This window comes from Leuciscus leuciscus, assembly GCF_965113295.1.
Source record: "Leuciscus leuciscus genome assembly, chromosome: 21".
Classification (NCBI taxonomy): Eukaryota; Metazoa; Chordata; class Actinopteri; order Cypriniformes; family Leuciscidae; genus Leuciscus; species Leuciscus leuciscus.
In genome coordinates, this window is record NC_138745.1 from 5,891,419 (window position 1) to 5,913,847 (window position 22,429).

A 22,429-nucleotide genomic window follows, 5' to 3' on the forward strand; every position below is an offset into this window, starting at 1 on the left:
AAGTTCCTTAATCACGAAGTCAGTAGTGTTTCGGCATCGGGGTTGCCAGCTCTGCTCTAGTTACCACAGTTACGTAGCAGCCTACGTTCCTGCTGGATCCTGCAGCCTATCTGGCAACCTGGAGTCAGGGGGGAGGGGGAGGGGATACACCGCTCTACAGTCATTTTAAAAGTGATTGCAGTACCAGTTTTGGCCACATTCTTACATACGGCTCCTTTAAAGCATATTTTTTATTTATCATGGGTATGTAAAATAATTTGAAATTTGAAGCGTCACAAGTCATCTCACTCGCCTGTGAAATGTTCAATAATTCCTTAAGTTGTATCTGTGAGAAAATGACAACATAGGCCTGTCTTCAGAGAGAGCAACCATGAAAACATTTAGAAACTGTGAACACTCAGGCTGCCCCATTGATATTGCCCCATTGATTGATAGTCTGCTAACGCCTTTCCAGAGCCAAAGTTTTGTTCATACTAAATTTATTTCAAAGCATAATCATAAAAGTTTAAATATGATCTTTTAAAAGACTGTTTAAATGAAATCTTTAAAGTTTGAATACATTCATATCTTCTATTTATCTTTTAGAAGACTTATGTATGATATAAATTATTTTGTTTAACGGTGACCTAAAGTATAATTGTTATTAAACAATGTCTGTTCAAAAACTTTAGATTGTTGAAAAACTGTACTTAGCCGTCTTAAATCTCATTTATATGAAAAGATTCAATTAGCATTTTTTTGTCCATGCGGGGTTTCAATTTTTATGGCTTTCCATAGCCATAATGATTTTTGTACCGTAACTGCATATTCTATCCCTTACACCTAAACACAGAAAACTACATTTTCAAAAAAAAAAAAAAAAATGTATATCATTTCTAAGCTGTTTTGTGCACGTGCACACACATGGTTCTAAAAATGAATTAATCTCTATTTTAAATTAAATTATTATTAATAAAATATATAACCAATGAATAATAACATATTATGTTACTAAAATGTAAACAAAGTTTTAGCTAAATAAATTAATAAATAAAAATACCTTACATTTCCAGAGAGGTGAAGTAGTTTTTTATGCAACGATAAAAAACAATCCGAAAAGCAAATGGTTTAGATTTTCATAAACAAAACAGCCCCAGACCCTCCCAGTGATAAACTACAGTGTGAACTGAAGCTTCAGATGAGTTGATGAGTCTCGGGGGACAATGTCACAGTAAATCTAGTCTGCGTTCCAGAATACATCTAGAGTTTATACTAAATTCATTTAAAAGCATAAACTTATAAATTAGATATTTTAAAATTAAAAGACTGTTTAAATCTTTAAAGTTCTTCTTAGAAGACTTATGTATTATTGTTACTAAACAGCGTCTGTTCAAAAACTTTAGATTGTTGAAAAACTGTACTTAGCCGTCTTAAATCTTATTTATACAAAAATATTTCAAACAGTATTTTTGTCCATACAACATGTTTGTCACAATGTTTTTTTGTTGTTGTTGTTTTAAGAAATCCGAGGACTCTACATTGCTCTTATTTAGATTAAGTTGTATCTTTTAGAAAATCACCACACATTTTTCAGAGATGCGATGTGTGATAAGTAAAGTTTGTCTTGAGCGAAAATTTACTCGTCTTAATTCAAAGCATGATCTTACTGGTAGCTATGATCTATTACACGTATAAGATCATTTTTACTTGTATCTCCTGAACTATCCTTAATCAGTGCGGAAACACACAAGGTGAAACCCTTTACTGAGAATATACTATCGGTTATCTACTCAAAATATATGTAGAAGTTTAAATCCGGTGTTTAAAATCTGTCTGGTGGCCGCATGAACAGACTTTGGTGAGAGCTGATGATACTATAGCAGGAAGCATGCCCTTTGACATCCTCGATTTTGCAGGCTTTTTTTTGTTTTTTGTTTTTTTGTTAAAAACCCTACAAGTTAGTTCTCCCCAAAAAAGAATTTCTCCCATCTAGCGGTGAAATTGTATTTTTGATGACACGTGTTGAGGTAGACTAGTGTTTTTTGTCCCTCTCCGCTATTATAGTGTTTCAAGATGGCGGAACAACATGGAAGCTTCCATGGACTTACCTGCCCCATGTAAATAAAGATAAGAAATTCTTCGCTTACGAGGATAAGTCAGTTCATTGGCAGAGGTCATTTTACACCAATGAGGACATATTTTATGAATACAGACAATGATTTTAGCTAATAAAATACATTTTAAAAACTACTGTACCTTTAATTTCAGATACAAAATACCATTTTTCAACCGAGTGAATCTAGGCCTTCAGAAGTCATAACTTCAGGGGTAGGTCAGTTGGCGAAAACCCTGCATGTGTAAAAATCAAATACTGTATTACACTTTTCAAAGGATAATCTAGCTTTAAAGTTAGAATAAAAAGTAAAAAACCAAACATATCTTCATACCTGTTGTGTTCTGACACTAGGCCATTAACTTGTTCTTTTTGTTTTATAAATGTATTTTGCTTATTTCTACAAACATCAACCTGATAAATATGGACTGAATACACGATTAAACAAGATAATCATGCTACCCAACACGTCTGACCCAACATTTCAAGAAAAACAAGTCTTTTAAAATACAACTAAATCATGATAACGGATGATTTTTGACAATCCTACAGAAATGCATGTTCATGACTAAGTTTCAGGCATAGTGCAACCACGCAATGTTATATTTCTCTAACATTGCGAGGTCTCACTCACAACGCGCAACTTTGTAAATAAAATAAAATAAAATAAAATATTATGGAAGTCATTGTACTGTAATTGTAAAATGTTATTCTACCATATTTTATTTATTAATATTATGCTGATTTAAAGTTTTTGTTATTAATACCTTTATCTTTTAACTAACATCCAGCACAGAATTAAAGAGATGTATGAGCTAAGGATGTTCTCTGACCCTAAATAAATAGATAATGGAATGTTCACAATATACAGTTAGATATTCTCCTACTTAGTATCTTTGGGTGTATCTGTGGGTGTATTTTGTCACACCATAGTGATGCAAAGTTCCACACCCTATGGACTAACTTTAAAACATCATCTTTATACAGGAATCCATGTAAGATTCAAAAGACCAAATCACTAAGAAAAGTTTCCAAATTATGGTTTTATTACTCCGCTAGATTTAGTCATCTTGTTCGACTGTATGTGGTTTGGGTGAAGACGTTTCTTTGAGAGCCGTCAACATTCAGTGTTTATTGAAATAAATGACCATTAAGAATTTAAGTGATAGTCTTTCTGTTTGTGAACTGCATTGATACTTCGTATAGTGCATCTTCCCCTCTATCTACGAATCACAAAATGTGCGTGCTGTTTTACACTTAAACTATTACAACAGAATCACATCTGACTATGGCACTGAGAGAGGCATATTCATCAAAGCTTGAGGCTGTTAAACAAAGTTTCACACTTTGGTGAAACCTGCTGATAAAATTGCACAAAAGTAAATTCTAATTCTAATTCTTCATCATCATGAGCCATTTAAAACAAATGCAGAAAAGCCACTATAGTGATCAGTTTTAGCTTTTGAATGTCTGTAATTGACATTTTACCTACTAGTCAGTTACACCTTTTACATCTTGTTTTTGTACAGTTTGCAAAAAGTATATAGAGTGTGGTCAAACATGAACAAATATTGCATAAAGAGAATTAAATGACGGTCCTTCTACATGAGAGTGTTTAAGACTAAACAAATTATATTTATTTTAGAACATCTAAAAACATAGATTTCTGCTATGTCTACGAAACAAAGATGAGTATTACACTTCAAACTCGTCTAACTATTACACTTATTTTGTTATTATTACACAGTTATTTTGTGTGTGTCGCTAAACAACAGTTAAGCTAATGAATTACAGTTGATACGTAGTATTTTTACGTGAAAGGAGGGTTGATTAATTTTTTATTCTGGCCCCACCAATACTTTGACACCCGAGTTTTAGGCATCTGTCTTTTAGGCCCGATCCAGAAAACAGACATTGTGTTTTATGTCTTAATAATTGCTCTTCTTTTTATGAAAACATGTGGTAAGCAGTTTTTGGCCTCATCTGCAATATTTTAACACATCGTAAATTTCAATGGTTAGATACATCATCTAACTATTGTATCTAACAATCAACAGTCGCATTAAAGTTGGATTCTTGTTTATACTGAACCGCATGTTTAACTGCGCTATTGTTCTCGGCCTCATCAAAGTTTTCACTGGAGCATATCGACTCTGAAACAAGACCAAATTGTAGCACGTAACATTTTGGACACCTTTGATTTTGTTTGCATTTCTTCTGAAACACCCTGTTTTGAAATTGTTTAACAATTTTTAACATCACTAGCGTAACACTTATCGTATTGCCGGGTGTGATTGTAATGTTTTGTATGCCGTTTTCTTTACACTTTCCCCCGGATATCTGTTTCCTACAGTTAGCTGTAATGTTAGTGAACTCTAGGTCTTCTCTTTGTTCATATAAGACAGTATTCACATGAATTGGTTCGATTTGATCAAATGATGGTTTAAACTTGGGATTTACATTTACATTTACATTTAGTCATTTAGCAGACGCTTTTGTCCAAAGCGACTTACAAATTGGGACTAAATTAAGCAAGTCATTGTGAAGAGGCAAAAAACAACGCAAGAAGTGCTCAAAATACGAAGTTCAGGCATTATTCAGAGTAGCATAAGCCCGATAAGCGAGAATTTACAGGAAAATATATATATATATATATATATATATATATATATATATATATATATATATATATATATATATATATATTTTTTTTTTTTATGAGGTTAAGTGCTCACGGAAGAGAAGAGTTTTCAGCTCTTTTTTGAATGTTGTCATGGATTCTGCATTCCGGATGCCGGTGGGAAGATCATTCCACCAGCATGGAACTGTGAATGAGAATGTTCTGGAAAGTGATTTTTTGGCTCTCTGTGATGGCCAGTATCGGTATCGGGACCCGATACCAGCATAATTCACGTATCGGATTTTCCCGATCCAACCTGCGGAGATATCCGATATCCATGAGTCATGTCTGCGCTCGTTTTAACGTCTGCTGAAGTGATTCCCACCGGCTAGTCTGCTAGCTGGCTGCAAACTGTGGAATGGATTTCCTGAACGGAGGAGCGGCTCAATGAGACAGAGTTATGAGACACGCTCCCGCTCAGGAAATCCATTCCGCAGTTTGCGGCTAGCCAACAACGTCCGCTGTGTGGATATACTTACACTGGAAACACCGCAGAGCAAGACAGCAAAATGCAATGTTTGCAAAGCTGTAATTCAGAGCCCTTTGAAGCTCCCTCGCGTCGTACAACACAACGAATGCAATCAAACATTTAAAAAAGCACCACGTTACTCTGCGTTCACCAGTGTTGGGCAAGCTACTTGGAAAATGTAGTGAGCTAAGCTAGCAGTTACTCTACATTAAATGAAGCTTCACTACACTGAAGCTACCACCCTGGAAAATGTAGCAAGCTAAGCTACAGGAACATGGCAAAAGTAGTTCACTACATCTAAGCTATTTTTTTAAATTACATTTTTATATTGAACCAACTTCATTCCAAATCAATGCTATCTCAGTGATCAATAAAACTGTAAGTTCAACAGATAGGCAAGCACAATTGTTCAGTTCAATTGTTTATTCAACAACTGTTCCAAACCAATTTGGCAACAAAAACAAACAAACAAAAAACGTGATCCACATAATAACAAAACCAGGTGTCGAGAGTGTGCGTGTATTCATCTGTATGTGTACGTATCCATATGCACAACATGTTTGCCTGGGTATGCACCAAGGTTATTTTCGTAAACGAAAACTGAAACTAAGACTAAAACTATTGGTCAAAAAACGACCTTCAGTCGCCTTCCTGCTGCGCTATCCGGCGTAATATCCTTTCTCTGCTTCTGTGTTTTGTGTATGTGTGTGTGCTCGCTGCCGCGACACACACTCTCATTGCACTAAAAGAGCCGGGCGTCTTTTTCAAGACGCCCCTTTCCTGAGGATCACGCAGCTCTCGCGCTCGCTGACGGCGACTGCCCTCACTGCGAGCTAGTTACTGCCTATGGTGACTCTGAGGACTCACCTGGCATCCTTCTCCGAGACTGCTCCTCCGCCCCTTGCCTTGCCTGCTTGGGGGATGATACCTGCTCTCCCTCTGTTCGAGCCGCGCAAACCGCGCCGTTCACAGGGGATGTCAGGAGCGGACGGTCACGGGGCTAGCTTTCTCTCTCCCTCTGTTCGAGCCGCGCAAACTGCGCCGTTCACAAGGGAGGCTGGAAGCGGACGGTCAGGGTTAGTTTTTCTTTACGTACAAGAAAGCTACCCTGCCCCTGCGCCCCATTCACGCGTCACTCACCAGCGAAAGGAGAAATTTCTCACACATTTCTCAGTTCCCTGATCAGGCGACTGGAAATATCATATTGCAGCAAACGAGCCTGTTATAATACACGCACGCCTGCAAGCAAACGCCGAAGAAAACATGTTGTCGCTCTTATATGCTCATGCATCTGAAAGCCTTTGTGTTCCCCCCTGTGGCTCAGTGGCAGAATCTTTGGTTTTACGCACGAGAGACCGGTGTTCGAATCCCGGTCTAACGGCAGATAAATGATGCCTTCAATGCTTCGCTCTGTCAGTTCCCTGAAAGGCGACTGCAGATGTGCATTTTGCAGCCAACGAGCGCGTTGTACAACCCGCTCGCCTGCACCCAAACACCGTTTCTATGGTTCCCGTGCGTCACTGGCGAAAGGAGAAAAGAGTGTTCTATGTCCCGCTGCGACCGGGCCGAATTCCATTTCTCACACATTTCTCATTCCCCTCTGAAGTTCAGGCGACTGAAAATGTCAATATTGCAGTGAGCGAGCCTGTTGTAATACACGCACGCCTGCAAACAAACGCCAGCATGTTGACGCTCTCTGATAATACTCGCGCTAACTGAATGCCTATGTGTCTTCCCCTGTGGCCCAGTGGCAGATTCTCAGCTTTCGCGCGAGAGACCCGTGTACGATCCCGGGTCTACCGGCAGACAAAATTATGCCGTCAATGCTCGCTCTGTCAGTTCCCTGAAAAGGCGACTGCAGATGTGTATTTTGCAGCCAACGAGCGCGTTGTACAACCCGCTCGCCTGCACCCAAACACCGTTTCTATGGTTTCCGTGTGTCACTGGCGGAAGGAGAAAAGAGAGTGTTCCTAGTCCAGCTGCGGCTGGACAGACCTACATTTCTCACACATTTCTCATTCCCCTCTGAAGTTCAGGTGACTGGAAATGTCAATATTGCAGTGGACGAGCCTGTTGTAATACACGCACGCCTGCAAACAAACGCCAGCATGTTGACGCTCTCTGTTTCTATGGCAACTTCTCGCTCGTTCAGTTCCAGTAAATGCGACTGTTCCAGTGTATTCTGCAGTAAACAAGTCGGCGACACAGCCCGCTTGCCTGCACACAAACGCCGCTTTTACGGCTACCCAGATAAATCCCATAAGAGTGTATTTTCTGGTGTCCCGGCCACGGCCGATGGTGTTATGAGTGTAGACAAAATGCCCACTGCCCAGTGAGTGCTCATTCCTACACACAAACACAGCCCGTCACACAGGGCTCGCGCACATGAAATCGACCCAGATCGATTGCGCATTAAACGTGGTAAATGTGCCCACTGCCCAGTGCCCACAAACACTACGTTCTGCATGTCTCAAGGTTTCTGTAAAAACGAAACCAACGTGCATTCGCTCTGCTCAGGTGGACAATGCTCTCAGTGTTGTAAATGTGCCCGCTATCCCGCGCCCACATTCACACATAGACATGACAGGTCTTACGGGACTCGCCCAGCCCTCCCCCTCTCGGTTGACCACCGCAGAGGAGTCGAGCGCGGGCAATCTGCCCGCTGTTATCAGCGCGCCCCCTGCCTCAAATGTCATAAGCGCGACGCTTATGTTGCAGCACACCGAAGCCCCTCTGTCGCATTCAACCCCTAGCCATTCGTGCAGACGCATGGGCAAGGCTACCCGGGGTTTCGAAGTGGGTGCTAGACATTATAGAAAGAGGCTATTCGCTACAGTTTCGCCGACGCCCTCGCCGCTATGCGACACGTCGAAACCACGGTAAAAACAGAAGTAGCACACCTACTTCGAGCCGAAATTTGGAAACTATTGAGCAAAGGGGCCATAGAGCCTTTATCTCAAGCTCAGAGCGAAGGAGGGCTATACAGCAGATACTTCCTGGTACCGAGAAAAAAAAGAAAAAGAAAAAAAAGACGGGGGTCTCAGACCCATACTAGATCTAAGGCAACTGAACAGAGTGCTTGCGAAGCTTCAGAATGCTCACGACCAGAAAATCCTTGCGCAGATTCGCCGAGGAGATTGGTTTTTTTGTCAATAGATCTGAAAGACGCGTATTTTCAAATACAGATAGCGTCACGTCACAGGCGATATTTGAGATTCGCCTTCGAGGGCCAGGCATATCAGTACACAGTCCTACCGTTCGGCTTGTCCCTAGCACCCCGTACATTTTACGATGTGCATGGACACAGCGCTCGCACCCCTCAGACTACAGGGCTTGCGAGTATTGAACTACTTGGACGATTGGCTGATTCTAGCTCAATCTCACTCGGAGCTCATAGAGCACAGGACCATTTTACTCGATCACCTCGAGAATCTGGGTCTCAGAGTCAATTGGGCAAAGAGTTATCTGTCCCCCAGACAGATAATATCTTTCCTGGGCACAGAACTGGACTCGCTGTCTATGATAGTGCGACTGTCACCACAGCGCGTACTAGACATTTAGCGCGCAGCAAGCTCTTTCTGCTGCGGCGCATTTGTCCCGCTCAAGAGATTTCAGAGGATGCTAGGTCTCATGGCCTCAGCATCATCAGTACTTCAGCTGGGCTTGCTTCGCTACAGTTCTGGCTGAAAGCGCGAGTACCGCGCAGAGCGTGGGTTTCCGGTCTGCTTCGTCTCAAGGTCAATCAGAAATGCATCGCAGCTCTGAAACCTTGGAAAGCAAACGACTGGTACCAATCAGGTGTAAGCCTGGGGACTTCCTCGAGTGTGAAGGTAGTGTCTACGGACGCATCCACCTCGGGATGGGGAGCGCTGCTCGAGGGCAGACCGTTCTTCGGCCAATGGTCAGAATGGGAGAAGCTTCTACACATAGACTGCCTCGAAATACTGGCAGTAGACAACGCGCTGACGCATTTTTGTCCCCAAATATGAGGACACCACATCCTGGTCCGCTCGGACAACACAGGCTGACAGAACGCCTCCTGGTGTGGGCTCAGCGCAACCTGCTCTCGCTGAGAGCAGCGCATGTGCCAGGGCTCTTAAACATAGGACCGGACAGACTGTCCAGGAACAATGTTCCGACAGGCGAGCGGTCTCTACACCCACAGACAGTCCAGCTGCTGTGGAAGAAATTCGGCAGAGCGGAAGTAGACCTGTTCGCGTCTCAAGAAAACGCTCACTGTCTGGAATTTTTCTCCAAGAGCAGGGACGCGCTGGCTCATGTATGGCCCTGCCGCCCGCTCTATGCCTTTCCTCCCGTCTCTCTCCTGCCTCAGGTGATAGAGCAGATCAGGGAAGAAGGATGCTCAGTGCTACTCGTAGCGCCGTTCTGGAAAAACCAACCCTGGTTCCCAGTTCTGATGCAGCTAGCGAGCACTGCCCCATGGCCAGTGCCAGTGAGGAGGGACCTCCTCTCTCAGGCCAAGGGCTCGATTTGGCATCCGCGCCCAGAGCTGTGGTCCCTTCATGTTTGGGCCATCAACGGGTACCCGCTGACCTCCCAAGCGGAGTGTTAAACACGATCACGCAGGCTAGAGCTCCGTCTACGCGACGTCTCTATTCCTCGAAATGGTCAGTGTTCTCCAGCTGGTGCACAGCTCGTGGCGTGTCGCCCCCAGACTGTGGGGTGACGGAGGTTCTCTCCTTCCTACAAGAGCTATTGGACAAGGGCAGGTCCCCTTCCACGCTCAAAGTTTATGTGGCGGCCATAGCAGCGTTCTCAAAAACAACGCTTGGTCAGTCAATAGGAAGGAACGATTTAGTCATCCGCTTCCTTAGAGGAGCTAAGAGACTGAATCCTCCCAGACCTCCCTCAGTCCCTGTATGGGACCTTTCTACGGTACTGGAGGCCATGAAAGGTGACCATTTCGAGCCTTTACAGACAATTGATCTTAAACACCTGTCTTTCAAGACAGTGTTTCTTCTGGCTCTCGCTTCAGTGAAGCGCATAGGGGACTTACACGCGCTCTCAGTAAGCGCGACGTGCATGGAGTTTGGGCCTAATGACTCAAGAGTTATACTCAAACCTAGGCACGGTTATGTTCCAAAATCCCTCAACACACCGTTTAGGGCGCAGGTCATTTCCTGTCAGCCCTACCGGTCTCTGACGAGGAAGGAGACGCGAGCTTCCTTTGCCCAGTCAGGGCATTAAGAGCTTATGTGTCTCGCTCATCTGTCTTCAGACAGACGGAGCAGCTCTTCGTTTCGTTCAGCGGATGTTCCAAGGGACTAGCCGCATCGAAACAGAGCCTATCCAGATGGATAGTTGACGCCATTGCGCTGGCATACACTTCCAAGGGCATGCAGTGCCCGTTGGGTGTCAGAGCGCACTCCACGAGAAGCATGGCTTCATCGTGGGCCTGGTCAAGTGGGATTTCCTTGCAAGATATATGTATGATGGCAGGCTGGGCCTCCCCGTCTACATTTATAAGGTTTTATAACCTAGAGGTTCCCGCCTTACAGGCCAGGCTGTTGTCGGTCTAAACAAACCAGTACTGTCTGTTCTGATACTATCGGTTCAGAATACTGTGTCCGCTGGGCACTGCTCGCTGAGCACTGTTCGCTGATCGACCATTAAATGCTTATGGGCAAATGAATAAGACCCACAATTTTCCATCAGTTCAGGCCGTACTCCGCCCTGTCTCTATGATGTAATTTGCGTCTGAGGGACGCTGCTATATGTGGAAGAGCGCGGTTCCGCCCCTCCCTCTTCCCGGACTCCCTGTGAGTTCCCTTGGTGATTGTGCACTATATGAACCCCGGGCTTTCGCCCTTGGGTCTTTGGTGTCAGATCCCAGCACGCACAGCGTTTTACATTGGGTCCCCTAGTGTAAGATACTTACGCAGTACGAGAGACCTCTCGTAAGAGAACGTACTCGGTTACTAACGTAACCTCGGTTCTCTCTAGAAGAGGGAACGAGTACTGCGTATCTTGCCGTGCATGCACACGCTCTGGTTCGCTTCGGCGATGAAAAACCAGATATCAGCTGCCTGCGAGCCGGATTTATAGGCCTAAGCCATGCCCGTTTCGGCGGGACGTGACGCAGTGGGCGTGACGCACCCTCATTGGGTCTGACGTCACGCTAGGCCTCGCTCGATATGCTGCTGCAGTTGCCGCAGAACAGCCAATAGGCACGCGAGCTGTCTTGCCTATGTCTGTATGCTGCCGCAACGCGTTTTACAATAATAAAAAAAATAATTTTTTGGCTTCAATATCTCGCGGAAAAGGGATTTTCCCCGAGCGTAAGATACTTACGCAGTACTCGTTCCCTCTTCTAGAGAGAACCGAGGTTACGTTAGTAACCGAGTACGTTTTAAATAACAAGTAAACAAGTATAAATAACTTTTAAAAGACACTTATCGAGACCTTGCGCTTTTTCAGAATCAGAATCAGAATCAGAATCAGAAAGAGCTTTATTGCCAAGTGTGCTTGCACCCACAAGGAATTTTTCTTGGTACTGAAGCTTCCAGTGCACATATACAAATACAAATACAACAAGAAACATAGTAATACAAATTCTAAGAATAAAATATATAAAAAAATAAAATAAAATAAAATAGTATAAAAAGTAAAAAAAAGGGGTCACAGTTGGGTTTAGTCTGAATAAACATTTACAGATTATGAACATATTTACAGTATTTTGAGAAGTATGAATAATATAAATATAAATATCACCTGAGTTAGAGAATATTACACTAGACAGTGGGAGTCTAGTGCATGTTACAGATTATGAACATATTTACAGTATTTTGAGTAGTATGAATAATATAAATATAAATATCACCTGAGTTAAGAGAATATTGCACTAGACAGTGGGAGTATTGCACTTGCAGGCATATGCCTTGGGGGGCATGTTAAGTGTTCAGAAGGGAAATGGCCTGTGGAAAGAAACTGTTCCTGTGCCTGGATGTTCTTGTGGCCAGTGATCTGTGTCGCCGTCCTGACGGTAACAGTTCAAACAGGGGGTGTCCAGGGTGAGTGGAGTCTGTGATGATTTTACCTGCTCTCTTCCTCACTCTGGAAGAGTACAGGTCCTGGAGGGTTGGCAGGGGGGCACCAATAATCCTCTCTGCTGTCCGGACTGTCCGTTGTAGTCTCCTGATGTCCGATTTGGTAGCTGAACCAAACCAGACAGGTGGTTTCTCAGTGGGGAAAGCTCTTTCCCCACTGTGCCTGTCTTTTTCCCCACTGAAAAACAATTTTTTCCGTTTTTCAAAGCAAAACCGACTGTGTGAACCAGCCCTAAGAAGCAGAAAGGCCCAAATCTATTGCCACCTCATGCAAATACAGCTGTACCTTAATTACAGGTATAAGATAACCATCTCATGTGAAACTAGCCTAAACAAGATAGGCCTATACCACACATATTAGACAAGATACCACACTGAGCAGAAAACGGAAAAAACAAATAGCATATAGCCCAGAAATAGACGTATATTTGTCAGAGTAGAGGTATACTACTGTAAATGTCTGGTCTGAAGAGAACATTTGAATATGTGTATAACTATGATTATATGATTTTAAATGATGCAATAGACAGAAAGCATAAATGGATCAATACAAGAATAATGTTTGAAAGGATTAATAATTGAAATAACCTTTTTACTTTTTAGTTGCATTTGTTTGGTTCTTTGTTCATCCTCAAACAATTATTTAATTTTTATTATTGAAAGGTTTTCACAAGAGTTAAATGTAAACTGCAAACATTAAACTTTGCTGAAATTAAATGTCTTTAACTGTTAACTCTACTAAACTATAATTACTAAAACTGAAACTAAATATATAAAAACTAAATAGAAATGTGTTCACAAAATAAAAACTAAACTAAAACTAACAAAACCATTAATGAAACTAACTAAAACTATAATAATAAAAAAAACTATAATATCCTTGGTATGCACAATTTAGACTTGGGCATATTTGCAGGACTAACTATAAGTTAATTTATAACTCAACTCAGCTCAAACCACAGTAGCAAAATAATTAAGACCTGCTCCAAACAGTACCAACATGGCAAAAAAATTAGATTCTGGCCAAGGCCCCTCTTTTGCAAGATGTGTTATTGAACCCATTCTCAATACTACGGCAAATGTACAAATAAATAAATAAAACATCTAGGTGAACATCAGATTATGTGGTCATGTTTGATACCAGCCAATCAGAAAGATTATAGAGATGCACCGATTACAATTTTCTAGGCCAATTCCGATTTTTCATTGAGTTTGACCCGCCGATACAGATTAACAGGGGCCCTTGGCGAAGTGGGGGCCCCACAAAGATATATTGATAGCCTATATATTGATATAGACGGCGGTGTTGTGAGGGGCCCACCTCTTGGTTCTGTGACCGGGGCCCAACATTTGGTGCTACGCCCCTGCCCAAACTGATTAATAAAAAGTAGTTTAAATGGGTACATTTTCTATAAATATTTTTGAATCTTTCTGATTTCTGACATAGCCTACTCTAGTTCTTGTTAAAACACACTATACATGCAAATTATGCGCATTTTAGGTACTTTTATGGTGCGTTCACACCGGACGCGAATTGCGCGTCAGGCGCGAGTGATTTCAATGTTAAGTCAATGCAAAGACGCGTTACGCGCGTAAAAAATTCCTGCGGCGCGAATGAGGCGTAGAGCGCGGCGCGGTAGACGCGAATACGCCTCATTCGCGCGTCAAGTTCGCGCGAATGGCGCGAATTGAGCGTCTGGCGCGTTAAGCGCGTTACGCGCGAATGTTTTATGTAGTGCTTTTTGTGCATTCTCGTGTTTGACGCGAATTCGCGTCTGCCGCCCGAGTTGAAAAATCTGAACTTCTGCGTCAATTCGCGCCGCGTTAACCAATCAGGAGCCTGCTTGCTGCTGTCACGTGGTGAAGTGACAGTTTATGTTATTTTATGTTTGGCCTCAATAAATTATTTTGTAATATGACTAAAATGCACAACAAAGCAAATCTTTCACATAAAAACTCGATTTCAATATATGAGAGATACTCATTTTGTATTGAATGCAATTTATTCCATATCTATATGAAACATTATTAATCTAATGTGAAGACAACAAAAACAATTTAGTGTATACAAAAAAAAATAAAAAAATCACAGGACAGGTTTCACTTTTGGAGGCTGGCTCCATTTATTATCAAAACAAAAATAAATGACAGATTAGGTGGGTGCGGGCGAGGGTGAACCTCGCGCCGGGCTGTACAGCGCGCCGGGCTGTACAGCGCGGGCTCGTCAGGCAGCGACCACTCGAGGCCGAGGCCTTATACGGCCTACGCTGTCCTCGTCAGCGTCCTCACCGTTAGGTCCACCAAACCTAGGTCCTGGACCAAATTGTGAAACTCCTGAAACCCTCCGGAGAGTCTGGTGGACCCGAGTACAGCGACGATGTCCCCTACGCAGCTGTTTCTGCTCTCCAGAGCATATACGAGCGGTGACTCTCTCGATTAATGCTAATGCTAATGCTCGATAAACATCTAAAAAAGATGGCCGCCAACGGGTTTCGAAACTTTCGCCTCTGACTCGCGTAAATTTCGCTTCAAACTTTTGTTTTTACGCGCGTCAATCTCGCTCTTGACACGCGAATGTACACATGTGGTCAAGCGTCAAACTAGACGCGGTAGACGCGAATTTGACGCGCTATTCGCGTCCGGTGTGAACGCAGCATTAGTGTGAAATCATATTTATTTTGTCCATGAAAAGTGTGCTTTCACTTTAATTGAGCGTGAGCTCAATGGTGAATGAAAAATAGACTCGGCGCCGAAACCCTCACCTTCACTCGCTGCTCCTGCTCGCGGTGTGTGAATGCACTTGAACATGCACGCCGAAAACAATTCGCGCTGCTCGCGGTTGCGGTCTGAAACGGCCGTAATTCACAAGATTTCCTACATGTGCGTTCCGTGTGCACGTGTGATGCTGATGTTGCGCGATGTTAATCATGCGGCGCCCGAGTTGAGCTTGTGCTTCAGAAAATGTAGCTTCAGCTTGTGTGGACGCTACCGCACTACTTGATCAACAAAAGAGCTTCGCTACTGAAAAGCTATTTGATTCAGAAAACAGCGACGCTACCACCACGCTATTGAGAAATGTAGTTAAGATAGTAACGTGTTACTTTCTCTGCTTCAGCGATCTCTGGCGGCAGCGTAACAGCTTGTCAATTCATGTTCGTGCAAAGGATGAGACAGACAAAAATTACCGATGCATGCCGTTCTTTTACTTATTTTCGTGTTGCCAGGTTCACAATGCAACCAGCTCCCGGGTGGAATAATTTGAGTGAACTTAAATAAAGCAGAATACAAACTTTCTCCATCCAATTCAACTACACAGCACACAGGGAGAACGCACATCACATCAGCACATGTGTCGAACTACACTACCCATATTACACTTCGCTGTGGACTACAACACCCATAAATAGCGGTCTTAAAGAGGCCACTTCTATTTCCCCTCTCCTGCAACACTACCCCCCCCACTCTGGAAGGTGATTAAACTTAACACCACTCCAGCACCATGACATGACTGATATAAAATACATCAACACACATTTAACAAGGCTTTTACCATAGATTCACAGTGTTAATAGAAGGCAGAAATACATTAAACACAATGTCTACCCATATTTCTCTTTTTTTTTTCAACAGTCCATAGGCAGCTCCATTGTCAAAGCATACAGTCCATTTAAAGGGACAATGTGTAGCTTTTTAGGTATTTTATTATCTAAAATCTATATTTTTATTCATAAATATGCCCTCAATGGTGTACAAATACCTATGCCAATGTTCAGACTAATCCTCGTAAACGAAGAATTTATTATCTTTATATACATGGGACGGGTAAGTCCACGGAGGCTTCCATGTAGTTCCGCCATCTTGAAAAACTATAATAGCAGAGAGGGACAAAAAGTACTAGGCCAACGCGTTTCCACAACGCGTTTCGTTCAGAGCCAGCGTCACGTGACTGAAGCCAGCAGAAGCGGAGGAGCAGAGCAGTGAGAGGCGCTTGTCACTGCCGCGGCAAGTTTAAAAGGCTGCACTGCACGGTTATTTATACACCGTTCATTCATACATACATATGAGTCACAGGATAAGGAGTCCTCGTCGTCGAAAAAGTCCAAAATAGATCGTAAAAGGAAACGTGACCGGAGATTACAAAAACAAGGGTTACTGTCAGGATAGCTAATGCAGGAGAAAGCTTTCAAAAGAGACCCTGAAGTTGCCTGCTTTCTTCTCGACAGGTAAGTCAATGTTACAGTCTTAATTACAAGCTTTTTTTTCATTGCTTGGTTGTGTACTTTATTATATAGACAGTCGAACATTTATAGTTAAAAGTTAAACAGGCTCTTTGATGAATAGCAGCTATTGAGTAAAGTAACGTTAGAGAAGGCTCTGATGATGATGATATCTAACAATGCACATACTTCAAAAAATATAACGAGTAAAGAAGGCATTACTACTAATTACCATAGTTAATGTTTTTGACAGTCAGTAGTTCATACTGTAACATTCTTTTTTTCGTTGTTTCAAGTTTCAGTTTGTTCTAAATAACAAACATGTTCACCCGAAGAAAAACTCGAAGTGCTATTATAAGACATCCTGTCATAGCTTTTAGGTACATAACGGCTACCGTAGATGCAACGCGCATTTGAAAAAGTGAGGCGCTGGAGAGCATTATTCGTTTGAATGCAAAATACAATTTCACCACTAGATGGGAGAAATTCCTACACAATGTCCCTTTAAGCAACTCCGCTCAATGGAGGCACTGGCCGGTATATTCCAACCCCACGCGACAGGGTAAACAGTCCATAAGGTTGGAGGATAGCACGGTGCTGGGAGGGGTTAAAGAGTAGCTTGTAAAGGGGGAGTCCTTTTGTTGAAGAATGAATAATTCAGTCCCAACACGACTAGTGAAGTAGTTATTTAAGTCCAGCTAAGTGACCGGCTGACTTCTCCACTACTGGCCTGTAGAGGTGAAAGAGGTTAACAATAGCCATTGTATACCAATGAAACAAATCATGCCTAATTAAACATACACTTGGCTTGTTTCCTTAACAACAAAAGGGTAAACAACAAAATCCACCCGGGTTACAAAAAGAGAGCACATAATATATATATATATATGACATGCATTTTTTTTTTTTTTTTTTTTTTTTTTTTTTTTTTACCGATGCAATAGAACAATAACAAATTGTCAACAAAGTATTCTTTTTTTTTTTTTTATCCTTAATAATCAATTAGTCCAGTCTCCAAACCTCCTCGGTGGTCTCCTGACTCGTTGCGGCCTACCCCTCATTTGGCCGTTAACAGTCCCTGTTAAATCCTGTTGCACCGTGCTACCTTCACTCCACTGAACATCCTCTGTGTCCTGCTCCGTCATCGGCACACCTGTGTCATCCATGAGAGGCATGCTGTCTGAGCCATCGGAATTTCCGGTTTCCTCCGTGAAGAGACAAGATAAATCCAAGTCAAGTTCAGCTCCATCGGTTTCCAGGTTTGGGGCAGGAACTTCCTGAGGTTGCAAAACTTCTGAGTCTTTAAACACCCAGTTGTTCTCCAGGGGTTGCCGGGAATGGTAAGGTTTGAGCTTGTCATGGTGAACAACTTTTACTTTGGTCCTCGGGTTTTTCTGGATGCGGTACACTAAATCGTCCAGATGTCCCAGGATAAAGTACGGACCATCGTAGTTGGGGAGAAACTTCCTGATTTTGTTTTTCACTCGCTTCGTTCCCTTGACAAGGTACCACACTGCATCACCGACCTTGTAGCGTGTCCTGGCTGCTCTCTTGTCATACTGCTTTTTAGCACGCTCTACTGATTGGCCCAGTGCATCCCTTGCAACTTGATGTGCCAACTCTAACCTTTCTCTCATCTGAACCACATATTGCGGGATTGTTTGAGTCAGTGTGTCGTTGGGGGGCTTTCCTGCGACCAGGTCAATGGGCTCCGTTATCTCCCGTCCAAAGAGCATCATGTTTGGGGTAAATCCAGTTGAACTGTGTTTAGTCGCTCTGTAAGCCATCACAGCATAGGGAACCATTAGATCCCATTCCCAATGACATCGCTCAGAGGTCGTGGCTAGGATTTTCTGCAGAGTGGCTTTAAATCTCTCGACCTGGCCATCTGACTGAGGCCGGAAAGGTGTCGTACGGGTTTTGTCAATGTCGAGCAGCTTACACATTGTTTGGAAGACTTCCGATTCAAAATTGGTGCCCTGGTCGCTATGGAGAGTAAGTGGTGCCCCATAACGGCAGACCCATTCAGCGACTATAACCTCTGCCACAGTGACAGCCTGGTCGTTGGGCAGGGGGTACGCTTCCACCCATTTGGTGAAATAATCCTGCACGACAAGAATGTAACGATTGAAGCGTTCAGTTTCATTCATAGGGCCCATCAAATCAACAGCAATCCTTTCCATGGGGGCACCCACTCGCACGGTGCCCATGGGTGCCTGAGGCCTCTTTAATGGTCGAGCCTTTGCAGCACAACTGGTGCATGTGCGACACCAGAGTGAAACATCTTCTCGCATTTTGTACCAATAATACCTTGTCTGCAGCCGGGACAGCGTTCGCTCCACTCCAAAATGTCCGCCCACTGGGCCCTCGTGCATTTGGTGCATGATATCTTCCCGGAAAACTTGCGGCAGCATAATCTGGGGATAATACTCAGGACTCCCATTTAGGTAGAAACGTCGTACGAGAACGTCATCCTTCAGGTACAGTCTCTGCCACTGACTCCAGTAGGCCTTTGTCGCCGGCCCGTAGGGTGACACATCTTCCCAGGAGGGCCGTTCCTCGCTTTCCTTCATCCACCTCTTGATGGGAGCAATATCAGGATCTGCTGCTTGGGCAGCACACAGTTCTTCAGTAGTCCACCCAGAGAATGAAGTAGTACTGGTGGCGATGGCAGGTTGTACTACCCCCACTTGACAAGACTCCGGGGTAACAGCTGCAGGTACATTATTTACAGGTTTGTCGTTGAAGTCACACTGGACTGCCTGGTGACAGAGCTGAGGACTACTCAAGATGGGATTCTTAAGGTTGTAGGGGCAAGTTGCACGGCATGGCCTGCGGGAAAGCACATCAGCGTTTTCATGACAGCGCCCCGGGCGATGAACAACTTTGAAGTCATACTCCCCAAGTTTCTCGAGCCATCTGGCCAGCTGTCCCTCCGGTTCTCTCATCCTTATTAGCCACTGTAGGCTACTATGGTCAGTGCGTACAGTAAAGGATCTGCCCAGCAAGTACTGACGGAAATGTGTTGTGAACTCCACTACTGCTAAAAGTTCCCTCCGTGTGGTGCAGTAATTCTGTTCAGTTGGCGTCAGACTCCGACTTCCATATGCTAGAACACGTTCCTCACCTTGCTGCAGCTGAGACAATACAGCCCCGATTCCAAAGTTGCTGGCGTCCGTATCCAGAATAAGATCACCGCTGTCCATAGGGTAGCCAAGGATGGGGGCAGTAGTGAGCAGCTCCTTTAATTTATCAAAGGCCTGTTGGCTGTCAGGAGTCCAGTGAAATCGGGCGTGTTTTCTTAAAAGGTTGTGAAGGGGCTTTGCAACTGTGGCAAAGTCTTTGACAAACCGTCGGTAGTAGGATGCGAGACCCACAAACTTCCGAACTTCATTAACACTTGTGAGCTGTGGCCACTCTCGAATTTTCCGCACCTTCTCAGGGTCAGTAGCTATACCATGTTCTGAGACGATGTGGCCCAGGTAGACCACCTGGCGGCGGAAGAGACAACACTTGGCGGGTTTTGACTTCAGGTTGGCTTGGCGCAGCCTTTCAAACACCTGGGCCAGGCGCTGGAGCATTTCCTTTACGTCCTTGCCCAGCACGATGATGTCGTCTAGATACACCAGGCAGATTTCCCACTGCATTCCAGCCAGGACACGATCCATTAAGCGCTGGAACGTCGCTGGGGCGTTGCAAAGGCCAAAGGGCATGACGTTCCACTCAAAGAGCCCCTTCCTGCTACAGAACGCAGCTGCTTGTCTCGCCTCTGGGGTCAACTCCACTTGCCAGTAGCCGGAGGCAAGGTCCAAGGTGCTAAACCACTTTGTCGTGGACAGAGTATCTAGAGTATCTTGGATTCTTGGGAGTGGGTAGGCGTCTTTTATGGTGCGCTCATTTAGTGCTCGGTAGTCTACACACAGTCGGTACGTTTGGTCTTTCTTTTGCACCATTACGATGGGTGAAGCCCAGCAGCTATTACTTGGGAAGGCTAGGCCAGAATCAAGGTTCTGCTGGATCTGTTCATCTGCACTTTGCTGTTTCTCAAACGCCATTCTACGTGGTTGCTGTTTCACAGGTGGGCCAGGCCGGGTTTGAATGTCATGTTGGACAAGGTTCGTGCGGCCGAGATCTGTTGGTCCAGTGGAGAAAACATCACCGTAAGCATGAAGCAGCTCCGCAAGCTCTCGCTGTTCTGCCTCCTTCAGATCTCTTGAACTCTCTGCATACAGCAGCTGTAAGTGACTTGGGACAACCGTGGGAAATGAATCTGTTGGGGCCGGCTCTGCAGTTGAGGCCTGGACCACATCGGCAGGCTGGAGGATTCCAGCAATTACTCCCTTCCTCACCTTCACAGCAACAGTACCTGGATTAAACAGTCTAACAGGAACTCGATTACTTGGCTGGGCACCAATTATGATCCGTGCCACCATCACCTGATGCTTCTCCATGAAGCCTTTAGTTGGACTCAACAGGACGTTGCCCCGTACTTCCTCACGGAAATGTGCATTGCCCGGAACGATGTATTCACGTCCTGCTTCAAGGACAGCTGTGCGTGCTACGCGGACCACGTGTACCCGAGGTTTGTTCTTTGGGTTAAAATACGGAATCTGTTCGCCAAACAGTACAATCTTCTGACTGCCAAAGTCAAGGCGTGCCCGTGCCTGCTCCAAGAATGGATGCCCAAGAATGGCCTCGGTGCCCTCAGCTACATCTGCTACAATGAAATGAACACTGACTGTTTGGGTTCCAACTTGCACCGGAACATCAACTTCCCCGAGGACGTCAACATTTATAGGGCCTATTCCCTGCAGGGCCTGTACAGTGGATAGCTTGAGTGGGGGCCTTACATCAGCCTTGATGGTCTCGTAACAGAGCCGAGGTAACACACTCCTCCTGGCCCCGCTGTCCAACAGAGCACAGACTTCCATGTCATACAACAGCAGATGAATGCACATTTCTGGCCCACTTCCCTTAACTCTGAGAACTGTGGAAGTAGGCTGGGAAACTGCTGGAGTCACACGTTCCAGATTGAGCCTGGGTGAAGGACAGTTGCGCCTCATGTGACCAATGCCCTGGCAGTTGTGGCATATGATCTCTTCCCAATTGATTTTACTCTTATTGAATTTTCGCTGACGAGGTTTGAATTCTGCTTTTGAGTTTTTCTGTCTCCACGCATGGGTTGACGGCACTGAACTTTCCTCGTCACTCTGATCTGGACATTCATGTACTGCTGCTGCTCTAGTCTTTCTTTCCATCGATCTTACGGCAGATTGCATAAGTTGGGTTACACTAGTGGCGGTTCGACGGGTGGTTTCATACCTGTATGCAATCTCATAGGCGCGGGCCAGGGTACGTGGTCGCTCTTCCAGCAGTTTTTGCACAATATCAGCATCTCCCACCGCATTAGTGAACACTTCGACACTAATAGAGTCCTGTTCCCTCTCTGAGCGATCTGCATAAGCAATGGAGACTTTTTCGTAAATGTCGTCCCTTAATGCATGGAGTGGCTCACCTGCCCTGCGGACCCTCTGCCTCAGCTCTATTCCAATGGCAGCAGCGTGTTCGGATGAAGGGCCGTATGCCGCCTCCACTTCCTCTACTATGCGGGCATAATCCCAACGGCCGGACCTGGGGTTCTTGTGGATCACTGAACCTGCTGCACCTACTAGATAAAACCTCATCTGCACAGTCATTGTCCTCTCAGACCAATGGTTAGCTCTGGCACAATCCTCAAAGCGGTTTAGAAACTCTCTCCATGAAGTAGAGCCATCAAACTGACCTGGTCGCAGCGTGGGGATCCTTTCTCTGTGATCGCCGCACTCCTCCCCGCTGTCTGATGACAAGTCATAGAATGTCCGACGTGGTTTCCTTACACGTTGGCTGGATTTAGTAAGCTCTGGG